This window comes from Strigops habroptila, chromosome 4 (genome assembly GCF_004027225.2).
Source record: "Strigops habroptila isolate Jane chromosome 4, bStrHab1.2.pri, whole genome shotgun sequence".
Classification (NCBI taxonomy): Eukaryota; Metazoa; Chordata; class Aves; order Psittaciformes; family Psittacidae; genus Strigops; species Strigops habroptila.
The window spans coordinates 20,338,539-20,355,027 of NC_046358.1; positions in this window are offsets into that span (position 1 = coordinate 20,338,539).

A 16,489-nucleotide genomic window follows, 5' to 3' on the forward strand; every position below is an offset into this window, starting at 1 on the left:
AAGGAGCCAGCATGAGGTACAGCTGCCCTGTAAAGTTGATCTCATCTGCCTTCCTCTGAATTCACTTCTCTTGACTCAGCCCAGCTGAGTGTGAGTGTGACAGCTACTGCTGGGATCCCTAATTACTGTTTTAAATGACACCCTGTCATAGACTGACTAGTTAAAAGCATGATCACAGTTCGATTAAGAGTTTTCACCTCTGAAATATATCGGGGAAAAAATTCATGTTATCTGTTTGGAGCTATCCCCAATTGCCTTACAATTTCGTTTGTCATATACCAGGCCTTAGGATTAACCCCATAGTTACTGCATTAAATCATTATTTTTTGTGAATTATCACTTTTATTTTTCAAAAATAACCCAGTCTTTATTTGAAAGGTAAATATGCCAAAAGCTTCAAATATGGACTAGAATCTTATATTTAGACACTTAAATGTATGCATCTACTAAAGCACAACCTCACTACTCAAAAATTCACCAATGCAAACAAGTGAATTGACTGAACACTCATCTGCAGCTGCTATTACTCCTGCCACCATTCCTACTGGAAAATTATTAGAGTTTAGAATGTATACTCTAGAATTACTCTTTTTTTTCATTTTGTCCTTTGGAGAAATTCCAATTTGCAATTAAAATATTCAACAGGATAACTGAAAAGTATTTACTTTCAGAACAAATCAGCACCACACTGCTGTAATATGAATTAAGTGTTTGTGAAAGATCTGGTCCTGAATTAATGAATTCTGTGGTTCCCCTGTAAATGATATGGATGGCTTTTTATTTCCTCCATTTGCTTTCTTGGAAAAATATTATAAACAAGCAGTACCTTTATATACAAAATTTTTAGGTTGTTTTTTAATTGAAACATTAAACAAGATTAACTTGCTATTTAAATGAAACATTTTCTTTAATTTGTATTAAGTATTTGGGTGTCTTTTCATGTAAAAAAAGAATAAATTACATTTAGCTAAACTGGCTTAAGATGCTACTGAGAAAGTGAGAGTAAACATGTTTTCAGAGTCGATAAGTGATTTTGATTGACTCTAAGTGACTTTTCATTAGATGAGCTGTCTTCTAAGTGGATGATTAATTCTTTTTTCTCACCGTGAGTATCCAGATTTTAGAAGTGCAGGACATCAGCAATATTTTCATTTCCATAGTAATAATGCTCAGCTTTTTTAAAAAAACCCAGTGCAGATATTGGGTCTAAACATTGATTTAAGTGACTAGCTATGGCTTAAATTTGAAAATGTGGTTGATTGTTCCATTAAACTCCCTCCTGGAGGCACAGTGGTTTTCACTATACCCTCTAGCTTTCCATTGCTGTTGGTATGGATGGTTGGAAAGGTCAGTAAAATCCATGGTCTTTTCCCTGAGTTAGATATGAGAACAGCAGCACTTCAGGGCAAACTTTCCTTCTCCCCTGTACATGGCGGGTGTGGATTTCCGGGCCCCCCTGTGAAATATTGCTCTGTGTGCTAACACAGTGTGATGGGAGTCACTGGCATTAATGACTCACCTGCAGCAGTTAGCAGTGCCTGGGATGAAAGATGAACCAGAATCTTTCCAACAGCAGATGGCAGCTCTCCCTTGTCTCTCCTCCGTGCACACAACAATACTGTTAGTTCTCTTGAGCGGGGCAGTGATTCAACCCTTCTACACACTACATTAAAAAGGTATCTGCTTTATGTGCTGACCACAGAAAAGCCATTTCATAGGACCCCTATATTGGTGGGCTGTCAGTGTGGAAAGAGCTACCCATAAAACGGCAATACCCTTTGCCAGGAAGCATAAGATACACTTTAGGTCTCTCTCTTTTTCTCTTGGGTGTGGAAGATAAGGTAATGTGCAACAGACATATATGCCCTGGGCTCAGTTGGGGTTGAGGTTGTTCAGAGAGTTGGGGTTGTTCAACCTGGAGAAGAGCAGACTCTTGGGGAGATAAGGGGCCTATAATAAATCTGGAGAGGGATTTTTCACAAGGGCATGTAGTGACAGGACAAGAGGGAATGGCTTTAAACTGTCAGAGGGCAGATTTAGTTTATACATTAGGAAGAAATCCTTCACTATGAGGGAGGTGAGACACTGGAACAGGTTGCCCAGAGAAGCTGTGGCTGCCCCATCCCTGGCAGGGTTCAAGGCCAGGTTGGATGGGGCTTTGAGCAACCTGGTCTAGTGGAAGGTGGGGGGGTTGGAACTAGATGACCTTTAAGGTCCCTTCCAACCCAAACCATTCTGTGATTCTGTGATTCAGTGGCTACCTTTACCACTTTTTTCTAGCCCAGTAGTGTGGTTTTGAAGCAAATCTCCTGTTTGCTTCTATGACTAGCCTGGTTCTCAGAGTGATTTTGAGGAGCACAAACTAGGTGTCTTCTGGGGAAAGGCAGTGAAATGCCATTCCACTCTGGCACTTCATGCAAACATCATGTTCCAAATCCATATGTGGGCTGCACTACTTTAAGATCCTCCAGCATTTTACATAGAACATGAGCTAAAAAAAGACTCTCAAACCATTCAGATCTTCCATGAGATCCTGAAATTGTTCTTATGCTAAATTCAAAGGGCCAAATGCCATAAGCACCTTCCTATTTGCCAGGATCTGCCAGCCTTCAGCTCTTCACCACCACTCCATCATCCACAGACACTTTTAGTTTGAAATCCTTTCCTGTCTTTAGCTGCTTTCCCTTCTGTTGTAGTCCCACTTGCTGAACACCTCATTTCTATTATCAGATCTTTTTCTTACTATCTGTTTGCCAACTGTTCTTTCTTCTGACTTTAGCCTCCTGAAAACTGAGAGAGTTGTAACTTGGGCCCCTTATGGAAGTGACAGTGCTTGTTATTCTATGAGAAGGACATGAGAGGCGCACAAGGGGGACAAAGGTTTCCTAGGTAGCAGAATAATTTGCTGGCAGAAGCAGGAGGTTGCTAACATTACAACCGCTCTTGGAATGAGAGCACTGGCAAGCAGTGGTCCACAGATTTCAGGAGAATAAAGGTGATCCTCTTGAAGCCCCTTTACACTTCTCTAGGAGCATGGCAGACATGTACCTGCTACGTGAGTACAGCATGGCAGCAGCTGCTCACATGGGCTCTCATCATGGTAGAGAACCTGGAGAAGTGACAGCGCTTTGACACGGCTCCAGGGTTCCTATTCTTGTATCCCACACAAGATCCCTTCAAGGTCACACTATAAGATACCTTTTTTACCTCCTCCCCACCATAGCTGGCATCAGAACCCCGCTATGTATACTCTTGTTTCCAGCACAGTACTGCTTTTGTGTAAGTGGAATTGCAGCTTTGCCCTCAGATCTGCAGGGAAGTGATAAATACCACCAGGCTGCCCGGGAGAGTTGGCATACCTCTAAAAGCAAACACAGGGGCTATGAGCTGTAGGAGAAATGATTCACACAGCAGCCTCATGAAATTATCAACAATGACAGACTGAGAAAGTTGGGGCTGTTCAGCCTGGAGAAGAGAAGGCTGCATGGAGACCTCATAGCAGCCTTCCAGTGTCTGAAGGGGGCCTACAAGGATGCTGGGGAGGGACTCTTCGTTAGGGATTGTAGCGATAGCACAAGGGGTAATGGGTTTAAACTTAAACAGGGGAAGTTTAGGTTAGATATAAGGAAGAAGTTCTCTACTGTGAGGGTGGTGAGGCACTGGAATAGGTTGCCCAAGGAAGTTGTGAATGTTCCATCCCTGGCGGTGTTCAAGGCCAGGTTGGATGGAGTCTTGGGTGATATGATTTAGTGGGAGGTGTCCCTGCCCATGGCAGGGGGGTTGGTGCTAGATGATCTTAAGGTCCTTTCCAACTCTAACTATTCTATGATTCTATGATTCTATGATAGGAAACTGCCTGCCCAGTCCTGACCCAGTATGGATGACTTTGCCTCAAAGCTGTGCAATGACCATAGTAACGTGGACAGCTATTCCAGGTGCCAGACTGGCTACTTGGAAACACAGGCTCTGGAGGGATGGCATGGCCCCACAACATTGTCTCCGTCCAGAGCCACCAAGTTGTTGCATGCATATCCTGTAGGCAGGCCTGTGGCAGGAGCTGGGGGAGAAGGGAGTTCAGCACCTTCCAGTGATTGACACGTGAGTCCAGTCCTTGGAGAGACTGTCTTCTTGCACCAAATTATTTGCTACTGTAGGCATAGCCAAAGGCCATCTGAAGATTTTGCTTCTCATGATCCATCTGGCCAAGGAAAGGATCCTCAAAGCAGACAATTACACATTTATTGAGCTCTGAAACCTCCAACTCCTGCTTCTCTTACTGCTGTGTTCTTCTCTTACTTAGATTTCTCCTTGCCCTGAGTGTAGTCAGAGCAGAAAAACTAGGAGCATGTCGTCTCCTTACAGTACCCCTTCTGAATACAAGTGAAAGTGGGCCCTGAGCTCCCTGGACTTGCTAGAGGTTGTAAACGGATGCTACATATCCTATGACTTCAAAAAGGCAGTTGTTTGGCAGTTGTGTGTGTGGTACCACAGCTGAATTTTATTTGGTGCTTCACGGTTACCTAGCAATACCTGCTCCTTGCTCTATTATCATTTCCCATTAAGCTACTGTTGTGTTGCTTTTTCTGACGATCATTCAAAATCATCATATACATGTGTTGAATGTAAGTCCAACAGTCCCTGCTGCCCACATGGTTTTTTCAGATACATAGACTTTAATTTACTGAAACCATGCCTTGTAATTTTTGCCAGTCCCCTACATGCACTGTAAACTGAGTCGCGATCGCTGCAGTTTGCAGCTCACTAATCCTCTGGTTTAATGCCTGATTAGGTCCTAAATCCATCATTGTTAGTGAGATGTGGGTGTGGGGAGGGTAGGAAGATTTTGTCCTCTTGGATGAGAGCTAAGCTGCTAGAGGCACGCCCGACTGGTGCTGTACGAGTCTATTAATTAGCTTGCCTGGAAAATTCACCAGTGCTGTTCAGTGAGAGGTCAGACACTCCATTAGAAGTGTTGTGCTTCAACTTTAAGTCACAGCACTTGACACTTAACAAACCTCTAGGAAAACAATCAAATAAATCATTAGCATAAAAATATTTTTAAAAACTCAGGTCCCCACTTCAAGCAGCATTTGAACGAACACTGAATCATAATTAGCTTTTTTGTAGCTCCTTAATGACAAGGATCTTGCTTCTTCATTCTCCAAGTGAGCTTCGCAAGGGCTCCAGGGTAGGTAGAGCAATGGTCACCACTGCACTTTGGACTGGGGGAATCATCACCACCGCACCTTGCACCTTGGGAAACAGAATTAAAGATAGTTTAAGTTATGTGCCCCCAAAAGAAGACACCAAGTCTCTGCAGGATGTCTTCATGTCCCAAGCCCTGTGAAATGAAATTATCAGTAAAGATGTCATTCTACTGCTTAAACTGTAGCACTGCAGTATTAATGAAAAACACATGCCATTCTTGCAAGAAAATAAAAACATGTAATTAAATGGCAAAAAGGCAGAATTCGTGTGGTTTGCACATGTGTGCAAGGCACTCATCTGCCTTTCCTGCCAGACAGTGCCATGGTAAAGCATTATGGCTGTGGTACAGACAACAGGCAGCAGCTTAGCTATCGAATAAAACAGGTGACAATTGCTGAAGCTGAAGTAAATGGCCAACTGAACTTCAAAACCCTGCCATGCTCAAAGCAGCAGGGCAGGCTGCCAGCCCGAGGGTCTGAGGGAACAAGCCTTTCTCTGCCACCTTCACTGCAAACATCCTACATGTGCTCTTTGCTTGTCCCTTCCCATCGCAGTTAAAAATACAGTGTGTACCACACTCTGACAAATGTTTTAGAAGTGTACGTATGGCGTATGGATTGCATTTAAGCCTTATTCAACCACCTCCTTGAACTATATTTCCAGATGCTCTTCGCAGCATGCAGTTAATAAGGAGGTAGGCTTTAACCTCAATTTCCATTCTCGTGGAAGCTGTCCCTGTCCCTGGCAGGGGGGTTGGAACTAGATGATCTTTAAGGTCCCTTTCAATACAAACCATTCTATGATTCTAGGATTCTATGATTTTGCCTGTATTGCAAATGGTAAATTAAATACAGCCATATGAATCACAACAAGCCATTTTTAAAAGGGAGAAAACTGTTTTAACCCACAAGGTTAGAGCTAACAGCCAGGAGCTGGATGGGAAAGGAGGCTGCTCTCCAGCTCCGTGCGTGTCACACCGTAAATGTAAGGCCGGATAATTTACAGGAAAGATCAAAAGAGGGCAGGCGAGAGCACGCAACCAATTCCTCCTGTGCTAACGGCGCTGAAACGGAAAGAGGGCAGCATGTGTTTTATTTAATGGTTTATATTGCTCCATTGCTGAGGTTGCATCGCTAAGAGCAAAACAAATCAGCTGTAAAAGCAGGGAACCTCTGCTGCGGCAACGGGGTCTGGCCTGGAAATTCAAAGTTTGGGTCTAGATCTCAACTCTCTTGCAAATGCCCAAGGACTTGCATTTTAAGATTTAGATTGTATTCATTTCTACTTATGGTAAAAAAACCCAAAACAAAACAGAAAAAGCATAGCATGCATCTATTAGCAGCTGGCCTAGGCTTCCTAAGCTATTGAAAATGAGGTCAGCAGGACTCTGCAGAATATTATCATAAGGTTGCAATTAGTGATAAGAATATGCCACACACATTTTACATTAAAGGAAACAGTTGCAGTAAAAGGCTGTTCAGTGGAGGCCACATCAAAGCATGCAGTTTGTGTAAATTAATAATACTGCAAAATATAAACTTTAGTTACACAGACATGTCAATAGTTTCTTTTTTTAAAAGGTCTTGTTGAGAAGTATGGCCACACCTTATATTAATTTTCCATTTCAAAATATTTTATAAAAGGGCACTAACTTATTATTAGCTTGAATACAGACATGATTTATAGAGGTATGAATGTGTCAGGGAAAAATGAGTTATATGGTTGCAAACATGTCAAGAAAAGGCATTTTGTTAACTAAACCCCTCTTTAAAAGTAAATTTACTGAGCTATTAGATTTTGTAAAATACTTACCCATTTACTAGCCTGTTTGTTCACTGGTTGCTCTCTACTTACAAGCTACTGATGCTTTATAGGCTGTTTAGGAGCAGAACCTTGCATAATAAGGTGACTTGAAAACTTCAGATTTTTGAGCTTATAGCTAACACGTGGATGTTGTTCTCCCTGCAGTCAGTGAGATGGCTTCATTAACTGTAACTGGAAAAAAGACTGGGTCCTCTCTTTTGAAGTAATGACACTAAGGTTTCTATATTTAAATCAGTTCATATGGCAAAAATATTCCGAATACAAAGAGGACTAAACTAAGTATAGTGGGGTAAATTTACTATTTTAGGTCTTTGCCTTGTTTCATTTTTAATATATTAATTTTGCATTTCTATACAGCATCTTTCAACATAGAATAGCTGAGCTAAATTTAGTTCCAGTTAATGCAAGCCCCACCAAGTAAGAAAGAGCCATGAATACATTTGACAGCATCTTCGTGAAGGGCTGTAACAGCACAAAGCACTTTCTTGCAGTGAGTCCCAAAAGGTGGCTTGGAAGTCAATGACATCAGGTGGCAAAAGCATGCATGCAGCCAGCACATCTGGATCAGCACATCATGACAGCATCTGCTGCAAGGGGTCCTTTGGAGCCACAGTCAGGTTCAAGCTGCTGTTTTCCAGGCAGAAGCTTCATGAAGGACAGCAATACAATTTTCCTAAGCCCTCAGTTGAGGCTGCTGGTGTATTGTGTGTGTGCTACAGTATCCTGGTTACCCTGCTCTCCCAGAGGGGTAAATTATGTCTAGAAAATCTCGCTGCAGGACTGCTGAGTATTTGAAAGGCCATTAGTGAAGTGGGAAGAGAAAAGCAGCAAAGCAGGGCCTGTGATAATAGGAAAAAGCAGCCAAGTTGGTTCCACAGGTTGAAAATGGTCTTCAGACACACTGCTGACAAGGGAAACGCCAGTTTAGCCGGAGAGCCATTGCGTGGGAGCTCTCTGACCGGCAGCAGCTGCAAGCTGAGTCATTGCTACATGCCAGCAGCTCTTGGGCTGCACTATGGCTTTGCTGTGAATGCTTTGTGCCATGGTCATAGAAGCAGGTGGCCAGGCTGAGTACTGCTCCTCTTACAGCAGAGATGAGGAACAGGCCCTCCTGACACCACACTGTACACTCAAATGGTTGATCGGGCTCCTGTCCACTGTCCACCCTGTAAGTCTCAGGATGTTTGCTGGCAAAGATGATATTCATGTTGTCCACTCTTGGTAGCGGTCAGACATGATGAGAAGTTCAGGCTCAGATCTGTTTTCAGCTGGCAGTGCAGGTGAGAGAGGCAAACCTCTTGCCCCATGAGTCACACTCCTAGATTTGACAGCCTTATGCCATAGGCATACAAAGTGCTGGGAGAACTCTGCAGCCATCCTTCCATCCTACTGATAAACTGAACAAGGCTTGGGTTGGTACTAGGCAACCTCATTAATTCAATTTGAGCATGCATATTCAATTTGTCCCCCAGTCTTTGCCCTGTGTCCCTCATGTTATAGTGTACATTGCAGGTGGGCTGCTAGATGTTCTTTCCTTTCTCACCTGTGGCCACGAGGATAAAAATATGATTCCCTGTCACTTGCTCCCCTTCTCAAGCTCAACTGTCCATGAGGTAGTAGTTCAGCCAAAGGATTAAACGGATGATTTGCACCTCATTCCCCAGACTGCCATGCCAGCAGTCTGAAATTCAGAGCACTCCATTAAGAAAGCTGTCCACTCTATCATGGTTTTGCTCTTATTTTTACCCTTTTCTTACGCTACAGCTCAAAAAAAAACCCCCCCAAAAAAACCAAAGCAACCTGCAGTCTTAGCTAATTTGGCTTCTTTTACTTCAAAGATTTCAATATTGAGTGAACCAGACCAAATCGCTGATTTCAAATGTCTGATCTATAGCACAGATAGAGTATCAAATCAATTACAACTAGTAGAAATGTGTGCAGAAGTGCCAACTGGTTCTAGCACCATACCCCTTTTCATCTCTATGCTTTTCCCGGGAACTAAGGTGACTTTTTCAACAAGATACAGAGTATGTCATTTTACAACACTGCTTCCTAGAGATCAGTTTGCTCACCCTCCCTGAAGTCCCTAAGAAGCAAGGCTCAGCCAGAAACTTGAGAACAGTGCGCCTGACTGGAGCATACTTGTTGTATGAGGGGGAACCTGGGGATACAACTTTTTTTCCTAAATTTTCTTCATGAATGGGCAGTTACCTTCCCAGCTGTTGGCTTCACTAGAACCACTATGAATAAACCCACACAAAGTGTAACTTGCCACTGCTATTGCAATTTAAAGCAATTTCAGCCATCAGTGGATTATACTGCACAGCATTGGTTTTCTTAGAGCTCTTCCCTGACCAAGGGGATCATGATGGCTGAAGGAGCTACCTTCATGGCTGAAGGAGCTACCTCTGTTCAGCAGAGCCTGGGACCTGCCCCTTTGTGCGTTTCCGACGGAGTTAAGAAGTGTGTTTTGTTCCTTGGGTGAAGCAGAGGGGAAGCACATAAGAGACTGCTACCAGGGTTGTAGCACCTTAATAGCTTTTTATGTTTGTGCACACCTTTCCCATAGCCATGTGTTGCCAAGGTTCACCTGCTGATCCCAGTCACAAGCGCTGTGTTTATAACAAATATGCTTGTGGTTATGGAGCTCTTCCCTAGAGTCTCAGCTGCTGGTACAGGGGAAAAGCCTGTCTATGTGTTTCACTAAAAACTCTTCCTTCATTTGCTCAGATTCTCTACCAACTTTATCACAATTTTGACATAACTAAGATCAGGAAGTAGATTTACAAAGTCCATACTAAACGACTCTTCCCTTTTCTTAAACAGCGATTTACCCTAACATCATATATGAAATCACTGTATATGATAAACTCACACCCAGCTTTGGTTGTTCCAATTGATTCAACATTTTTCCACAATTAATGACAACAATTTTTTCTGTAATATAAAAATTAATCAGGTGATTTTATAGATTTGCAAGATGAGCTTTTAAATTAATTAATCCAGAATTCTACATTGCTGAGATGGATACATAGTGCTAGAAGAGTAGATGTATATGCAGCAGTTTAAATAATCAGACTAAATGATTCACAGTGTATATATAAAGTTACAAAACAGCCATCTTAGGGAAAACACATGTTTGAAGAACACTTACTGTTTATTTTCCTATTATTTGAGTAATTTTGAAAGGCTTTTTTCATGGTTATAGAGTGTTAAGTAAGAAATATGACAATATTTTGCCTTAGGAAGATTGTGTTCTTATCTGCTGACTGGCAAGAGGCATGGGGTGAAATGTCCAAGCTGTTCTAGCTGTCATAGCTACATAATACCACTTTGAAGTATGTTAATATTCTTTCTGAGCTATTCCACTGCTCTCTACTGAAACCCTTCTATTACAAGTTGTCTTCAAATAACAGAAACAGCTCGAAGAACCCTTAATCTGCAGGGCTGTGCAATGCTGCTTTAGAAATGTTGCAAAAGAGGACAAGAAAAGACAAGAAATTAAAACTAACTGATGTGGTTAAACTGTGGAAATTCATACCTCTTGAATTCCATGGACTTGATTTAATCGGTCCTGCGATCTGTTTTGTTAAGCCGTTGTAAATCCTAGTATAAGCACTATGAGGGATATTTAGTAAGGCTAAGACAAGGAATACTTGCTTCCCCAGGCTCTTTCCACAGTCACAGGAGAGAGGAAAAGGCTTTTCTAAGAGAACAGATGGGTCTGCAGATCCACTGAACTCATCAAAAGATGCTGAAAGAGTGATGTTCCTTCCTCCAGTCTGTCTGCTCTCTCCAGCTAGCCTAGTATTCACAGGGCTTTCCCATCAGCCAGATCAGCTTTCTAACACTGAGGAAAACGATGCTGTGTTTTTCTGATGGGTATGTCTGCTGGCAGGCTGGTGGCTGAACTGGTACATAGGGTGACCTGGCCTTGCCTAGGTAGGGACTGCATTCACAGAATGATGAGCAGTACCTTGAATCACTGAACATCTTCAAAGAACTCTGTGCCTTATAGGGCATCACCATGGTTCTGTGTTACGTATGTATACATATACATACACACACACACGTATACATACACAAATATATGTCAATATGTATATATGCCTGTTTAAATACTAACTACAAAGACATACATAAATCTACGTTTGCCTAAGAAGAGGTTACATAACTGTATTAAAATCACGCTGAGGAGTAGTTTGTTTAAAAAAGTGTTGCTATGGCTGCAGTGGCTTTTGTGTACGATTATTTAAAAGTAGGCTTGTGCAGAATGAAGTGACAGAAGGATGTGTATCTTTGTGTGGTCAAATTGCCACTGGCTGTTGGTTCAGCTTTGCTTACTGGCTATGACAAAGGACAGCATCTCTCTGGTGTCCTAGGTGACCAAGTCTGGAGCTCACTACTCACAGTCATCTTTGGGCAGCTGTGACTCAACCAGTCACTCTGAAACTGTTTGCTCGCTTGAGAAAGGAGGTGGATGTGTGTCATTTCCTTGCATAGACACATAAGCATCATTTTTCTCTCTCATGGTGGGTTTTTTTTCCCTGTTGTGTTTTTTTAATGAGATGGCAAATCACTTGGGACTTACAATGCAGTGCAAACTGCATAGGAAGGCCAAGGCTTCTGAGCATGAAAAGACTGAAAGATCTGAAGTTTTTAATGGTCTTCATTTGAACTCCTAAAAAATCCAAGAGGCACCTGAAATGACAAGGCACTGAACAGTGTTCTTGGATTATATAGGGAGAAAGCAGTCAGTGAGCCTATCAAACAAGTCACGAAACTTAACTGGAGAGGCATGGAAACGAAATGTGACATGGATTCTGGGGCTGAAGGGACTGCAGGAGAAGAGATTTGAAGTAAGAGTGGGTGCTTGGCAGACACGAAAGGAATACTTGTTCATCTCTATGAGATAGTCCAGCTTCCCAGAAAGAAATATTACAATGATCTGATATTAGGAATTATTTTTGTCCTTCTTGTTTTCTGTCTTCTGGGAAATTGAATCACTTAGTGGCATAATCACAGATTTGAACAGTATGGTCTGTATCTGATGGGCCATAACGGTATTTCCAATGCTCTGTTCATTGCTCTGTTGCTTTCCATTTTTATTTACTTTCTTACAAAAGCGCATGCAAGAAAAAGGAAAAAAGTATAACAAAGAGAGAGGGAAAGGAGAGCAGACATTCAGAGTTCAGAGATCCTAACACAGCTGAAGAAGCCCTGAGTGTAAATACTGAAACGAATATAATTCCTGTCTTCCCCCAGTCTTGAAAACTTTTATGAACAGTATGCTGTTTTTCACTTGCTCAAAAAGCCCAGGTCCAAGAACTGTGCCATTAGTGAGGTGTGCAGTGCAGATCACCGTAGCACATTAGCAGAAGTCTGCACACTTGCTCATTTGTAGGTTGGAATCTGGCTTTTGCCCATATAAAGGGTAGGCGAAGTTTTGAGGCTCATGCTCTTCTTACGATAACAAAAGGTTTAACCCCTTTGGAAGAGGAAGACTAAATAAGAGGTCTGTCACAAGCCACACATCTTTGTGGGTCAGTAGTGACCTGGTGCTCTGTACAGACCCTCAGCTTCCCCAGGAGTCAATGGGCAAATGTTGTGTGCAGCAAACAGATCCTGATCCCATGAGACCCACTCTGCTATTTTGGATCAACTCTGCTAAGAGTCTGCCAAAAAACAATTTGCAAATGTCTCCATAGCTTTGTCTTTATAATGGGGTCATTAATTATCCCCCATGTTATTTACAAAACAGTTCTAATGATTTTCAGACTTGGCCTTTCCATGCTGACATCTGTGATCCAGAAATGTTATTGACTAGGGCCCTGGTGTCCATGAGCTTACCACCTGGGCAGACTCTTGCTCAGGTGACCTCTCTGGAGAGGCAGACCGTCCACCAAGCAATTACAATGGATCAGGACCAAAGGTTTTGCTTCCAGGAAATTCAGAAGTAAAACATGCTAGACCTGGGCAGAGAAGAATGCCAGAAGAGCTGCTTTATGCCTGTGAAATTAGGAGAAATTGAGTGGTCTTGATTTTATGGATTAAATTCTTGGATGTAACTTGTAGAGTGTACTACATAAGTACATATGCCACCATATACATGGAATATATCGTACTATGATATGTTTAAGTGCTGACATTAAAATACTAAAATAGCTGAAGGTGTTATATATATTTTTTAGAGTTGCTCATCTTCATAATTACAATCAGTAGTTGTATTTCCTATTTAAAACTTTGAAAGAACGTTGTGTTTTTTCACTTCCAGTCATGACATATTATTTGTTGACTCATATGTTTTTTCCTCTCTGAGATGTACCTAAACAGGGTTTCAAGTAACAAGGATTTGTTCAAACCACCCACTTTTTGGCAACAGAGGTAGAAGCACAAGTATGAATAAATTTGCCAGCAACTCCTAACTTAAGAGACAGGGATAGAGAGATCAGAAAGATAGTACTTACTTGGTGAGGGTTCAAACTGGTTTGGCTAGAAGGTACCTTTCTATCCACAAGAAAGATACTATCTGTCATCAGAGACTGATATACCAAGTACATTTGTGTTGGTGATAGTCTGTGCTCATAGCTGCGTCAGCATTGGTATACCTGTTAGTCACCATCAAGTGTAAATACTAAAAAGAAATTTAAAAAAAAAAAGTCATCTTAAATCTCTCTCTTGTCTGGGAGGGAGTGTAGCAGAAACAGAACATCTCCCAAGGGATGCTGGTACAAGGGGAAGTAAACCTGGCACCTCGTAAATAGATGTATGGGCCTCCATAGTCTGAGCTAAAACTTCGTTCTCTGTGAGTAAATAGGGCAAGACCTGGGTCTGAGCACTGCACACGATCATCCTCATCACTCAGCTGCTAGTTTACTCCCTGTGTTCAGAGCTAGCGGGGTCAGCATTGCTCCTAGAGGCCTCTCGGTCATAGCCACCATGTCCTGGGCAATAAGAGAGGTGTCTTAAATGCTCTTAATGCCCCTCAGAGAAGAATGTGCATACAACATGTTCCTCGCTATGATGCTGTACTCCACAATTTGAGAGAAAAGGGTGTATTTTATTCCTATGAAAAAAAGTGCTGAGGTCCCTCTCTTGGTGTGGTGCAGATTTCGGGTCCCAAATGGATGGGGGCCCAGGCTGGCAGCTCTAGGAAAGAGTCTCATCACTGCATGTGGATAAGGTTTATACAACTCTTCCTGCTCTTTCCCCAGCAACTTGGTGACCCTGGATTACACATTGAGAGCCTACTCCTTGTATAAGGAGCCCAAGTACCCAGAACTGATGATGGATTTCTCTGTGAGTTATGGGCATATATTGCTGTGATAATGAGACACTTCCACCAGCTCCTGACCTTGTAGTGCTGCAGGAATGATGAAATCTGTTGGCTGAATGCAGCCAACACAAACCACAGGTCTACATCTCCAACCAAATTGTGTTGTGCAACCTTAATAGGGTATTATATAATTTATTCATAAAGCACTGTATGAGCACTAAGAGGAGTTGTTAGTCATGGGACTGAGCAAAACACACTACTATTGACTTGTCTTTTTGGCCTATCAGTTCGTGTTCGGCCTATCATTACCGAAATCCTAAAGGCCCAGTAGAACCAACTGAGGTTCCTGAATATTATCTTTGTTCCCCTGAAGTCAGGCAGCACTTGCTCTGTATATCTCTGCGTCTGTATGTATGCATATGTATGTATGCACACATGCCTGGACTGACAAATACAGACCATGTTCTGGTTCATATTGCAAGTAAATGTTGCAATACTGTACCACTTAGAGTGATATTACCGTATCCCAAGCAGGCAGTATTTTGCAAGGATCAATAATCTTGTTAATTAATAATGGCTAAAACCTCTACAGACTTGTCTTCCAAGGATATCAAAGTACTTGGCAACCATGGAACTAATTCATGCTGCTATATCATCGTACTGACTTTGAAATGTTTATGTAGAAAAAGGTATAGGAACATTTGCTTATTTAAACCCAATGAAAACAGAAAAGGTGAGTGAATCTTCGTAGTTTATTTCTGGAAAGGACCTGGCATTCCTGGCTTAGCCGGATGCAATATTGGCAGTCCATTTCATTCTCTTCTTTACTCTAACTTCTGTGAGACAAGACTCCTCCTCAGGAGCACCTTTCAGTGCTTTTCATATTCTGCTGGATTAGACCACTGGCTTGCCTAACTCAAACCATTATTCAAGATCCCTATCTTCACATTTGACAGTGTGCTGCAGTAATCAAAAGGGAAAACTATACTACCATAGAAAGAAGTCGCTGTATGAAGGCATAATTAATTAAACTGCTCCAAGCATCTTCTATTAGTGTGTGACACTGTCTCCTTTCCTCTTACCAACCTGCGTATCATCCTTCTTAAGAAATGTTTTTGCTGCTGTAGTATCAAAACAAGTTCTTAGAGAGTGGAAAGTCACTGAAAGAAGCAAACTACAATTTATTAATGAGACATTTGTGAAGGTGAAAGAATGACCAGTTTTCCTGGATCCCAAATTCGTCCTCAAATTGATCCTAAAATCTGGGTCAGATGAAAGTGTTTCTTATGCAGGTTTCAGAGCAATGGCTAGGCACAGTCACACAAAGCCACTAGCACAGAAGAAAATGAAAAGGAACAATTACATCAGAAATCGTAGAAACATTGAAAAATTCAGGTTGGAAGGGACCTCTAGCTGCCACCTAATCCAGCTCTTCATCCAAAGCAGGCCTAGCTACATGGGTCGCTTTGGGCCTCATCTAGGTTTTCGCTGTCTTCCAGCATAGAGAAGATGATCCAGCATAGAGAAGGGATCCAGGAAAACTGGTCATTCTTTCACCTTCACAAATGTCTCATTAATAAATTGTAGTTTGCTTCTTTCATCCTCTGGGCAGCCTGCTTGCCCAGCACTTACTTGTCCTCATAGTGTATTTTTTTCCCCCCCTTTGTTGCTGCCAAGGTAGTTCTTAATTTCTGCTCATTGCAGTTATTGCTACAGGAACATTGTTGGTGTAACATTTTCTCCTGGAGTCTTTCTAGAGCACCTGCTTCACTCACCACGTGTGCAGACATAAGCCAGGACAGATGCTGAGAGAAAGAGATGAAACCCCAAAGCTCATAGGGCTGACTCCCTTTTTCAGAAAAGAGGCCACCCAAGTTCTTCACTTAAGGAGAGAGACAGGAAAAAGTATTTGGAGAAGCAGCAGCTTCCTTAAACTGTTTAAGGGAACTCTTTCCAGAGACAATATTAAAAATGCATGGGTGGGGTGAGAGAGAAAGAATTCTTATTTTTGTATAAAGTTACACATGGAGACAATGTCCAAATCACTGAAAAAAAAGAGTCTGTGTGTCTCTGTTTTCCTGAGTTATGATAGCATGTGTTTAGTATTACGGCTAATCCATTTTAGAAGCCAAAGTTAACATCTTCCAAAACATAAATTGTTTTTGGTTTTGTTTTGGTTTT